The sequence below is a fragment of the Molothrus aeneus genome, chromosome 4 (genome assembly GCF_037042795.1).
Source record: "Molothrus aeneus isolate 106 chromosome 4, BPBGC_Maene_1.0, whole genome shotgun sequence".
In the NCBI taxonomy this organism is placed as follows: domain Eukaryota; kingdom Metazoa; phylum Chordata; class Aves; order Passeriformes; family Icteridae; genus Molothrus; species Molothrus aeneus.
In genome coordinates this window covers 50,314,785-50,327,302 of record NC_089649.1, presented here as the reverse complement: position 1 = coordinate 50,327,302, position 12,518 = coordinate 50,314,785, and the positions used below count along the sequence as shown (strand labels likewise).

The window sequence follows — 12,518 nt, the reverse complement described above, 5'->3', positions numbered from 1 at the left end:
GCCCTGACCATCTCTCTTCCTAACAGATAACAACCAGTTGAAATGCCTTTGCTGTCAATTACCATACAGTTTTAATGGAGGAAAACATATTTAACTTGATTAAAAATTACAGTCCATTGCATGAGCCTTTCATCTTTATTTACAGTTACAAGTATTTGCCTGAGCACATCCTCTGAGGCACAGAAGAGGTCCTATTCTGGTTCTCTAATTTGTAATTACAAAGTCTAGGAGCACTTAATGCAACAAAATCCCTACGTAAAATGTAGTCACACCTCAACAACACAACATGAAAAAATAAAGGAAACAACATTAATTTCTGTGCATTTGAAAGCCTCCTGGTGCTTAGAGAATGATTATGTCTTTCACTTTTGTATGCGATGAGAAAAATAGTTTCTTTTAATGAAAGGAAAATAGCCGTGGTTTATGATTTTTCTAAGACTTTGGTACAGTTTTTTGTTTATTTTGTTTTGTTTGTTTGTGTATGGGTTTTTGCTTTTTGTTTTAGTTTGTTTGTTATTTGGTTTTGGTTGTCTTTTTTTTTAAGTAGTCCTTAAGCCTTTTGTCTCCCAACAAGTATGGAAATTGCAGACTATTCCAGCAGACTGGTCTTGAGTTTCTGGGTCCCTGCCATCACTAGGATGGAGACTGAGTAGAATTACAACTAATGCTTTCTGCATGAATCCCCTGTTATTGTGGGCCAGATTGTGCCATCAATTTTTAAGCAATTCTCCACTGGTAGCAAAGAAGAGCTCTGCTTAAAAATTGATGGCTTGATCTGGCATTCTGTTGCTAATTATATATTATGAAGCCTACTATAACCTAATCAGATTCTATTTTTAAAATAAAAAAAAATAGGCACCCTGACAAATCCACTTTTTCTAAAGATTAATTTTACTCTTAAAACCAGAAGAGTTTGTTTTTCAGTACAAACTTTCTGAATCAGTAAGCTCCACTTACCGGGGCTTTTGTTATTTTGTCAGGTATCAATGTGACATCTAGCTATGAACTATGAAAGTTTCATAGTTTGGTATCTGACAGCCAGGCTTGGTTCCTTGTTATTCTTAAGTCCTCTCCATGAATAAGCAACCTCACGTCATTTTGCCATTCCTTCAGGGTTTCTCTCATCTGCACACACTCAGTGACTGAAAACCTGAGATTAAAGAGTGGGTGCACTTAGAGCACCCTGAAGCATGTGGCCAACCCAGGTGCCTCCTCTCCTGATGTAAACCAGAGACATCTTCCATAATACACTGCAGATCATTTCCCTCTCATGAGGACATGTTGGCTTGTTAGGGAAAACAAACACATTTCTGGAAGCACAAGAAGAATGTCAAACAGCAGGCCACCTTTCTCCCAGATCACTAGAGCACCATTTAAGATGGATGGATATTCCCAGGATGGTTGGATATTCCCAGGCCACCAGCAGTAGGACAAGAGGACACTGTCTTAAGCTGCACCAGGGGAGGTTTAGGTCAGACATTTAGGAAGAAGTTCTTCCCAGAAGGGGTGATTGGGCATTGGAATGGGCAGCCCAGGGAGGAGGTGGAGTCACTGTCCCTGGAGGTGTTTAAGGAAGGCCTGGATGTAGCACTCAGTGCCATGGTCTGGTTGACAAGGTGGTGTTGGGTCACAGCTTGGACTCAATGATCTCAGAAATCTTTTCCAACCTAACAGATTCTGTGATCTGTGATATAAGAATTTCTGGTTCAAGTTATTAAACAATTAAGTTCATGGTCAGGTTCAGGGGGTAGTGGTTGAAGTGATGGGTGGTTTGTTAGAGGGGGGATTTATTGATATGAATGACAGGAGTTTGGGTTGCATGATTAGAGAGAAAATGAGTCATGAAGTAAGCATGATAAAAAATCAGGGGTTGGGGTTTAGTTGAGGCATATCATTAAGGAGGGGGCCCTCTCTTTCTTTAGCTTAAAAGGCTAATGCTGGTTCATGGCTTCTTAATGATTAGGATGATATTAGAGAGGATCAGCTTTCGAAGTTAGTGAGTGGGGTTAACTCGCTAAGCCATAAAAGTATTTCAAATTTAGGAAAATTCTTAAAACATATAAAGAAGGTTTTAATACCACATCAACACCAAAAAAAAAGGAAAAAGGTTATGTTGTTTCATTTGGCAGACACCGATAAAAGTTCTGGGACATGCCAGTTATTTTCTAATAGGTGGAAATGAAACAGAACACTTTTTACTGACTTGATATCCCTGATTTTTATAACTTTTAAATTTCAGAGCTGACCTATATTAACTTGATCAAGAGAATAAGGCTATCACAGCAAATTTAAGCTTGACAGTGCAGTTGAATCAATACTAGCACTCTAATATCAACTCTACAGAACTTTGTCCACTGTAACAGTTTTACTTCATGTCATGAAATACAGGAAACTGTGAATGATGAATCAGAAAGCCTTGCTGAATTCCCAACAGACTGCAACAATACAAGAAATACCACAGACCTTCAATACACACCTTGATTATCTAAAATACGAATTCAAATGGTTTGTTCTCCATCTACAACTGACCTATGTTTAAAATTTTTTCATAGAAAGGGTTTATGTATATACACCCACTTGTTGTAAAAGGGAAAACTAACCAGTACTTAAAAAAAGAAAAATTAAAACTAAAGAAAACCAACCAACCAAAAAAAAAAACCCCAAAAAACCCCTTAAAAAAATATAACTAGTATTACATAAGAAAACCCCACTATCTTTCCCTTTCTCTCTTTTAAATTCTTATGAAAACAAATAGGTCACTTTTTACTGAGAAATGCTCCAGGGCTAAATAATGTTCTTTTCCTCACTCACAAGTTGTTATAATTACATTAACCACAAAGCAACAGCTACAAGGACGTAATTAAAGCCATAGTTTTAAAAGATGAAACAGATCATGTAGTCCCCTCATAGACTCAGCTATCCTTTAAGAAAGCAAAAATTACTGCACAGAACAGGGAGAGCAATGAGGCTCCATAACATGCAAGAAACCTAATTGAAGAGTGAAGCTGCTGAGTTTAAAGAAAAAGATAAATGTGCTTGTCTCTCTTCCTTCCCCATGCATCCAGCATAATAAGGAGTCAAAGCTATATATCAATTAACAAATCAATGAAATTTCTCCTGCTGCAATTTCTTTATAAATTCACATAGGATTAAGCAAGCACAGAGACCTCAAGGCAATAGATTACATTTAATCATGAAGTTTCCTCTTCTGTCAAAAGAGCTGCTAACCATTTCACTTCAGCTAAATATATTTGACATGCATGTATACCCACATAGAGTGGAATACTTTTGCCATTAAAGATGTTCATGCCTTTTGAAGATTTACACAGATTGTTCAATCTTCATTGTCAATTATGGGCTGAGAAAAGAAAGCCCAGACTGTCTAGCATGAAGTTAGCTGGGCATTAGCCATAAATAATTATACAGGTGGTGTATGTTGGGAGCGAAAACATGCAGAGCTTTCTTCGCTTTAGCAAACGAGATCTCTGCTGTTCTTAACTACAGCATCTTTTCATCCATTAACAGGAAAAACAAATTATCAGCCTCTACAGAATCAGGCTGGTCAGTATGCAGTCAGTAAGCACAGTCAGTTTAGGAACATGTAATTCTGGGCTGAACACAGTCCCCCAAACCTATTAATCATCAAGATCCATAGTTAGCTTACTGCTCAAATGAGGAACATCTGAAGGGATAAAGGAGAGGGAGAACAGCATCCAACACTTACCGCTCAGCACACAGTCCAGCATTTCTGCTACAGTGCTCTCCTGAAGCTTGGTAAAGTGTCAGCTCAGGAGAAAAGAAATCTGACTTGCCTTTGTCACACTAGGAGCTGTAATTTGCCTTGCAGGCATCCACACAGTAGCTTTAGACTAATAGATCAGAGCTTTGAAAATACAGCTCAAGACAAAGGCTACACTAATGCAAAACTGTTGTCTGGGGGGGCGGAAGGGGGAAGGGCTGAGCTTTTTTCCTTGTCACTTTTTAAGTTTCTTACCTTTTCGTTGCAGCTAAGAGGAATTAAATGCCAAGCACGTCATACAGAACCCCCAAGTCAATAATCCCCATCTCCGGTAGTTGTATTTAGGCATCCGACGGTGCAGCGCACTTGATGCAGCCGCGTGTTTGTACTTCAGCGACGGGGGCCGAACACCCCGAGAACAGCAGCTCGTTCATTTTGCCGTGCACTGAGGCACACCATGGCAGCTCCCACTCGCCCGGGCTGCGCCCGCTCCGTGTGCCGGCTCCAGCTGCCAGGGAGCGGGTGCTTCTCCCTGGAACCCGGCTCCACCAGGGGTGTGTCTGTTCCTCCCCTGCCATCCCCTCTGCCGCTCCCTGACCCGCAGCAGGGCTCTCTCCTCCTGCTACGCATTGTGTTTCTGGCCAGTAAACTCCAAAGATTAATCTTTTGTGACACAAGTAATCTTTCGGGGAAAGCTGAAGTGCACAGGGAGTCTGCCCCTCTCAATCTTGCAAAACCTCTGCAAAGCATTCACAACGTAGCTCTGTATGGCATGCAACAGAGAAAGAAAGTCTCCTTAAAAAGGCAACAAAGATTTACAGCTAAATCAAAAAATTCAGACACAAGTAACAACTACATTTACTTCAATGAAATTACATCTGCTTATGCTGGAAATGAGATTTTTCCTTGAGCTGTAAAAACAAACACATCAAATAATTTGATTTCCCAGAACTGGCACATGCAGTAATAGTAAATCCAATTTAGAGGTGTTGCTTGCACTAAACGTTCCTGAAGCACTAGTTTTTATCAAAACTCCCCATTAAATGTGCTCAATCAGCAACAAAGAGCTGCTTCTGGCAGGGACTGCATTTAAAATGTATCAGAGCTTAAACCCCATTCCAGGTTATTCAGCTTTCACAGCTACCTGCAGCATTGCACATCACTTCTCATTGCAGGGGGAAGACTGGGGGAAGGCAAATTCTGACCAAGGAACAACCCCAAGTTTGCAAGGACATGGGTCACCACCCTGCAAGTCACTCTTCTCCATCCGAGGGAACTCCTCCCTCAAATGTGCCAGCAGAGCTGTCTGTGGGGTCACACCTGTGGTCTCCCAAGAAAAGGAGCCAACATGCAAATGCCCTCCAACAACTCTCTTTAAATTATCTGAGCCCAATCTGAGTGAAAGTAAAGTAAGGAACACGGCCATGGGTATTTCCACCAGCAGAGCTGAGAGGGTGAAAAGCAGTTAAGGACACTTTGCTGGCAGTCACTTCTTTCAGCCACACAGATGCATAAGGAGCAGGATGTTTTTTTCACCACCTAAATACACCCTCAGAGTCTAGTGGGATGGATTCCTTCCTTCCTTTCCTCCAGCTTATCACCAACAAGGTTTGGCAGGACCAGTTATACTCAAGCAACAACCTGTGCCTTCCCAAAAGCTTTCCACTGATTTCCAGGGAGTAACAGGAGGGAATTTAATAAACAAATCTGTTGATGCTGCCTAAGATAAAACAGTTCCAGCTCATCCCTGGATGTGCTGAATGCCCAGTGCTAAGAAGAAATCAAAGCCATGGAATGATTTTTGCACTGACCAAGGAACTTCTCAAAAGTCTTGACACAAGTGTGGAATTCACATGTGGGGAAAGAAAGGGGCATTTTATGGACAAACGAAGTGGCACCTGAAACTGGCTAATGGGCTAAAATATAAACATATTACATTTATAATCCAGGTTCCAATATGCATTCAGTGTAATTTCTTTACATTTGAAAATGAGGACCGAATTGATTTTATAACTATTAACTATTACAACAACCCTCTTCATTGCTGCTGTCCTCTTTCAGTCTTGGTAAGGAGAATACAAGAGGGTATGGTAGCCTTGCAGCTGGCCAAACAACAGCACTCATGAAAACAATGTCAGACTGCTACTTAAAAGGCTTCTAAGGAGAGAAGCCAGATTTTGCCATTTTAATATGCTGGAACAGTTTGTGGGAGACAACTGCTCTTCTCTGATCATTCTTCAGTATGAAGAGAGAAAAAGAGATTCAGCAAAACTTTATAAACCTGTAAAAAAAGTATAATTAAAACTAAATCTCAGTTTTCAAGTTATTAGTTGGCTTTTCAAAAAGTGAACTGGGGTTAAATTCTAATCCTGTGTAGGTTTTGATATTTTGTTAGATGCCACACTTTCTGCCTGTGCACCTGTCAGTAATGATATGGCTAGATATAAATGTGTTTCAAGGAATAACTTGCCCTGGTTGCAGCATTTCATGTTCCCTTGCCCCGGCTGCAGCATTTCATGTTCCCTTGCCCCACACCCTCTGTTCCTCCAAGTTTGTTACTTCTAGTTGATATGTATGAAAAGGGCAACAGATTTACCTCTGCCACCAGATACAGAAAATCTCCCAGGGCTTGGCCAGCAGGCAGTTTCTGAAAATGAAAAACAATCTGAGCCAAATCTCTTCCCATTTGTGCATAAACAATTTGCTTAATAACTATAACTGTGTTGCTGTGGCAAAACTTAGCTTTATCAATTCTCAATCACACCCAAAATCATGAATCCAAACATGAATTAAAAATTTTAGTTATAGGCTTCAGGGTAATGGTGGTGGCATCTGGCTTTTGTTTTCTCCCAGTTTACTTGCACAAGTTTTATTCTGAAAATGAAAGGTAAAGCTCACACAGAAGTCTTCTTTCATGAACTGTATTGTAAAGAATAACTATCAATAAGCTTTGAGACCAGTCCTGGAAGTCACAGAACTCCCCACTGGATGCCAAGTTTGGCTGACAAGCTCTCCCTAGCAACAACTGCTACCAAAAACACAAAACATTTTCCAGGACAAACACTACACTGAGTCCCATTTCCCACTGCCAGCCAGGCACTGTGAATTTACAGCCAAAACCCTTGGCAGGAAGGATCTTTGTACTGCAATTTACAGTACAAAGCAGGCTGCAGAACAAATAAGCTTACAGCAAGTAATGGGTCAAATTTACACTGACAAAAACATCACCAGCAGCCAGCCCTGGCAAGCTGAAAACAGCCCAGGAGAGCTCTCAGCTCATGAAGAGCTGACAAATTCAACTCCTGCACTGCCAAAAGTGCCAAATCAAGGTAGAGGGGGTGTTTTGGGGCATGCCTGGTATATAAATGACACCTGTGTGGTTCTAGGCTCTCCCAGCTATCCTGTGGTGCCCTCTCTCGGGTCCCCAGCTGGGGGCTGCTTCCCAGGCTGCTGTGCTCCTCACCGGGGATGAGGTTCAGCCAAGCTCATCATGAGGGAATGGGTAACACTGTAAAGAATCTGGGCAGATCTCCATGCACTTGGTAGCAATGAGGTGCCCAATTCTCTGGTTAAACTGCCAGTGAGCAGCAGGACACCTGAGTGAATGAAATTAGCTTATCCCCACAGGGGTGGGATCACGTTCTCCCTAAACTGATCAAATATTCCCATTGCATGGCCAGAAGCTGTATCTCACAGTGAAATACCAAGTATCCCAGCACACACAGCCCATGTAAGACCAGCAGAGCTATAGATGAGCTGAAGATACAAAAACAATCAGCATCTATCTGAGATCCTCATACTTATCCTGAGCATGTGGCAAGGACTGGATCCAAGGGTTTCCCATACACAAAGTTTTGAGGAAAAAAGAAAATTAGTTTATGAATATCCAACTTGGATTCAGGTTGCAGTTTGCTTCAGTTTGAGCAAAAGGAAAATTATATTATAGCAATATATTCATATTGTGAGGCCAAGAGTGTATTTTAGTTAGTCCTAGCAGCTGCACTCACACTGCTGGCTCACAGCTGTACCCTTGCAGTCCCTACACTTGAGGTAAAAGCCAGAGCAGGTTTGCATCCCAGTTCGTGCTACTGCAGCACTCAAAAGCTCCACTTCTGACTCACAGGAAGAGAAACAAATGCTTCCCAAACTAGCCCTGCCTTTGCTATTCTGAAGCATCCTTCCTATCCCTGACACAAAACATTCTGACACTTCCAGGAAACAAAAAATCCTGTCCCTTTTGCAAACCTCAGAGCACTACAGTATTCTTTAGTCTTTAACAACCTAGAAACTTAAAACATCCCCTCATCATGATCATATACTTTCATCAAAAATTATCACAGACTAACAGCAGTGCCAATCTTCTAATTTATCTGAAATTTCCTATTATTTTTGAAAAGAGGAGAGAAAGTGAGAGACAAGTGAGGAAACATTTCAGAAGGTTTAAATCTTGGATTCAGGCAAGTATACGAGAACCTCCATACACATCACAAAATGAGTTTCCAAAATCCATGGATGGATGAAGAAAATTTGAAATACTACCTTGAATCCTAAACATTCCAAAGTGACAAAATGAATATAACATTTGTAAAAGCCTGGGTTGGCAATACTCCAGAAGAGCTTTGTTTGTCTTTTTTCCATTAAGGCCCCTTGGAGCTATGTATGTACTCCATAAATGAACAGAGAGCAAGAACAATTGCTCAGTTTGCTTGTCTAATCCATCTCATTATGTTCCTGATGATGGTTGAGTAAAAGCAGAGATGAAAAGCTATTTCCCTAAATAAATACACACAAGTGTCCTCCAAATAGAAAAAAAAATGAATCTTAGTAATTTATTTTCTTGTGGGTGTGGGTACTATCAATCTTAAACACATATCTACATTGTTGGAGATACATATATGAAGTTTCTTTAGGTTCTTCAGACACTGCAAAAAAGGAAGAGGCAGAAAATAAACTTCTTAATCGATGAAGGACTGATGAAACACAACTGCCAAGCAAATGAAGTTCAATTTACCCTTAGCAAATTGAACTACACCTGTGGTAGCTTTCCAAAGGAAGGACCTCCACTGCTCTGAGACTGTCTGCCATAAGGAGCCAGCTGGGCCCTTCCAATCTGAGCTACTAAAAAATAATTCTGTAGGTAATCTACAGTGCCTCTTTCTGCATCTTGCTGGCAAATCCAGCATCATTACAGACACTGCTGTGCCAGCATGAGCTATCCCAGAACACAGGCAGGCTGACTTTCACAGGGTCTTGTCTGAAGTGGAAAAACTCACTTCACTGATGTTAAACATAGGATCAGGAGAATATTATGACAAATATTGAAGACAGCCACCTTGCAGACCTTTAACTCTTTCATATTCTTTTAAAAACCATAGTAGGCTCCTTACTTTTCCCCCTGCTACTTTTTGCTCGTATGAGAACCTTAGTCCTGCAAAAGAAATAACATTTACACCCCCAGAGGTACTGCATTGATTTTGCTGACCAGTATTCAGGTCCTGGAGGTCCACCTCTGTAAGTTAGGGACTAACTCAACTCATGGTCAAGCTAATAAAAAACTTCCCATCAATTATAAGGGAATTTGGTCCAACTCAGGGCACAAGTGTACATCCAGCCAACTTGGAAATTAATCAAGGTGGGGAGAGGAGAACTTCAAGCAATAAATTATTGAAATTTTAGAGATATTTGAGTTCTATGTTTAATGCATTAATTCAGATTAGAAATTGAAAGCATTTTTATGGGATAAAGACAAACAGCATTTGTGTGAAGGTCACTGTCATCAGAAGAGGTATAATGCACATGAATTTTTCAGTGTCACTAGGCACAAATTTGTTAAAAAAATTACAGATGCTAATGTAACAATTTCTAAATACAAAACCAAGTCAGTCAGTAAATAAATCCCTAAATGTTTAAGACACCTGAATAACCTGTTGATAAAACTATTTTCATTTGCTCCAAGTAGTGTTTAAATTTCTGCTAATCAATCTGCACATATCAAAGAGGCTTCAGCAGGCAATCTACCTCCAATGCCAGAGGCCAAATTGTGCTGAATACCCCGAAAAAACAAAGGCCCTTTTCCCTGGTGGAGCCAGTGTTAGGAAAGAAGCCAACATACTATTCTCAGAATTAAAATCCTGAAATGAAAATGCTTTCTAAATACATGGAATGGATAAGACAGTATATGCTATGATTTACATAAAAATGCACTGCATATAAATATTTGAATTGCAATCATCTAGCAGCAAATATGAAAAAGCATCCAGAGGTAGATGTGACACTTAAATAATTGAAGAGCTAAATTGATAGCAAGAGAATCCTCTTAGAGGCACATTTCAAATTATTATATAAGTACAGGTAGTCGAGTTTGTGACTGTGCATAGAGAGAGACACAGGTCAAAGCTGTACCTCATTTTGCTATTGCATATAGCAAATGCCAGAAGACATTCAGTGGTCTACAAATACATAGACATGTCACAAATCCTCTTGATATCAGGAAAACACTCATGCAAAGATCAAAGGTGTTTTTATCTAGGTGGATATAAAAATTTACACAGTAAAGGTGTATATAGAAACATCCTACATACACCTCTCTAATATAATCTCTAACATCTACATCTTATATACAACTCTCTCTAACCCACCAGTACAATACTGACATAAGGTGTTTGGACAGGAGGAAGAGCTACACAGGTCTCTTTCTGCCTGTACTTTTGCTTCTTCATTTGCTACATTAGAAAGTTGTGAATCTCCCACATTTTATTAACTAGCATAACAGTGAGATAATTGAATTAAACACTTTCTGCTGCACAAATATTTTTTTCCCTCTCAATTATTTTTTCTGAAATTAATTGCCCAGTAACAATTTTTATAAAGTCAAAGTTTTGCTCACAATAGAAAACAATAAGCAATGTAATTACATGTCTTGCAAAAGGTTTACATTTTCAAGTGAACCACTACACAACAGAAAAGTGTTTTACTGCTCATACAAATATACTACAACCAAGGTTGCAGACAGCTTTATGAACTTTTAGCCAGCAAGGTGTTAGTAAGCATTCTTGGCACAATTTTTCGTAAAACATTGCTCTTCTCTTCAATGGCCTATACTTTCCTTGGCTTTTCTCCTCAGAAGGTTTTTATATGTCCACCTTAGTACTAACTGAACAGGTTCAATATACATTAGACTAACAAAGTGAAATCACTAGTGGACTAATTTGGTTTTCTCTCATCTGCTACAGAGACCTTAGACTAGAAAAGGTCTTGAGATGAGAATGAAAGAATACAAAAAAGTTACTATTGAGTCTTTTTTGTTTTGTTATGTTTTTAAGAAAAGCATTTTTTAATTATTTGACAGCCACTTATTCCATAGGTGGCTCCCTCTATACACAGTCCCTATGTTGATACAGCCTCTGAGAGATGTGTAATTAAGACTAACTTCAGCACTGCTGAAGATAAAGGGGGTGAATGCAAGGCAGGCACCTTCAATTGCCTCCAGCTGGTTTGGGAAGGAAGTTGGTATTTTTTGTTTGCACAGCCTCCTTGGAGAGGAATCAACAGAAGGAGTATGCACCCAAGTGATGACCACACAATGTAAATAAGGTAAGTTTAAACCAGCTTTGGCTGAGAGGCAGGATCAAAGCTTCTAATGGGGTGTTGAAATCTAGCAGGGCTGTAGAGAGTCTGGGAGGAAGATGGATGTTTCCTGGTGACAGGTACAGAGCTGGACAGCAGCTGCTTTTTTGCATCACTTGCATCACTGTTTTGCTATGGAGTTGAAGCAGCAGTTACTTACAGAAATCCAGCCTGGACACAGCATCTGCTCAATTAACATATGGAGAAAAGAATAGTAGAAGAACTCATCAGATTTCTACCCCAAAATGGCAGTCAGTAGCTCTCCTGAGCCACACACACTTTAACAGGCAGCTCAGCTGTTCTCAAGGGCCTCTGTGATAGCTGCTTAAATTAATGGATTACTCTAGCTGTATCCTGAAATGTTTGAGTTCAATAGCTGAAACAACAGGGAATGTGTGGAGATTTTCTAGCACAAATTTGTATAAAGGCTTTAAGCCAGGGACTCAGTCAATATGCCATCTCATTAATTGAGACAACCTGACTATATCACAGTGCTTATTTTTAGTCCACATCTAGATATATAATTTGTCTTAACTGAAACTTTTACAGTGGAATAATTTCAAGTGCTATTTAAAAAGGTTCAGGTTGGAGATCAGGAGGAATTTGTTCCCAGAAAGAGTGACTAGACATTGGAATGGACTGCCCAGGGAGGTGGTGGGGTAACCATCCCTGTTCAAGACAGGAAGTGGCACTTGGTGCCACAATCTAGTTGACAGGGTGGTGACTGGACTCTAAGGTTGGACTTAATCATCTCAGAGATCTTTTCCAACCTAATTGATTCTGTGTTTCTATGTAATATTTTTTCATCTCATTAGTGAGATTACTCAGAAAGGATAGAAGGATGCTGCCCCAGTTGAAGCCACCAGCAACAGAAAACCACTGGTCCAAAACTACAGGTGTTTCAAATTAGATAATATTTCAAGTTAATACCAGCCTATTTCAATGCATCTTCAGTCTACTGTGTCTTTCATGTTAAATCCCAAAGCTAAAATAAACCAGTTTAATGAATCAAAGTATCAAGCACACATGCAGCTTTTTGACCATGTTTGCTTTAAAACAGATCAATTCTGTAAGCTTGACTGGATTCTCCCTTTCACAGCTGTATTGTTTTATTACTCCCTCCTAGAACACACTGCACCTCCAAACAATGATG

The 12,518-nt window shown here is 39.9% G+C and overlaps 1 protein-coding gene across 3 annotated transcripts in view; it reads right to left on the bottom strand.

The window, feature by feature from the left end:
• Nucleotides 1-12,518, bottom strand: part of APBB2 (amyloid beta precursor protein binding family B member 2) — a 165,270-nt gene that overhangs the window by 22,299 nt on the left and 130,453 nt on the right. The window contains exon 1 of one of the 3 annotated variants that reach the window (XM_066548484.1): nucleotides 3,995-4,265. The exons of 1 other annotated variant lie outside the window; for it this stretch is intronic. The gene's annotated coding sequence lies outside the window, so the exon portion shown is untranslated. Of the gene's footprint in view, nucleotides 1-3,724; nucleotides 3,810-3,994; nucleotides 4,266-12,518 lie in introns of those variants that run through there. One more of the 3 variants, XM_066548485.1, reaches the window with a different exon arrangement.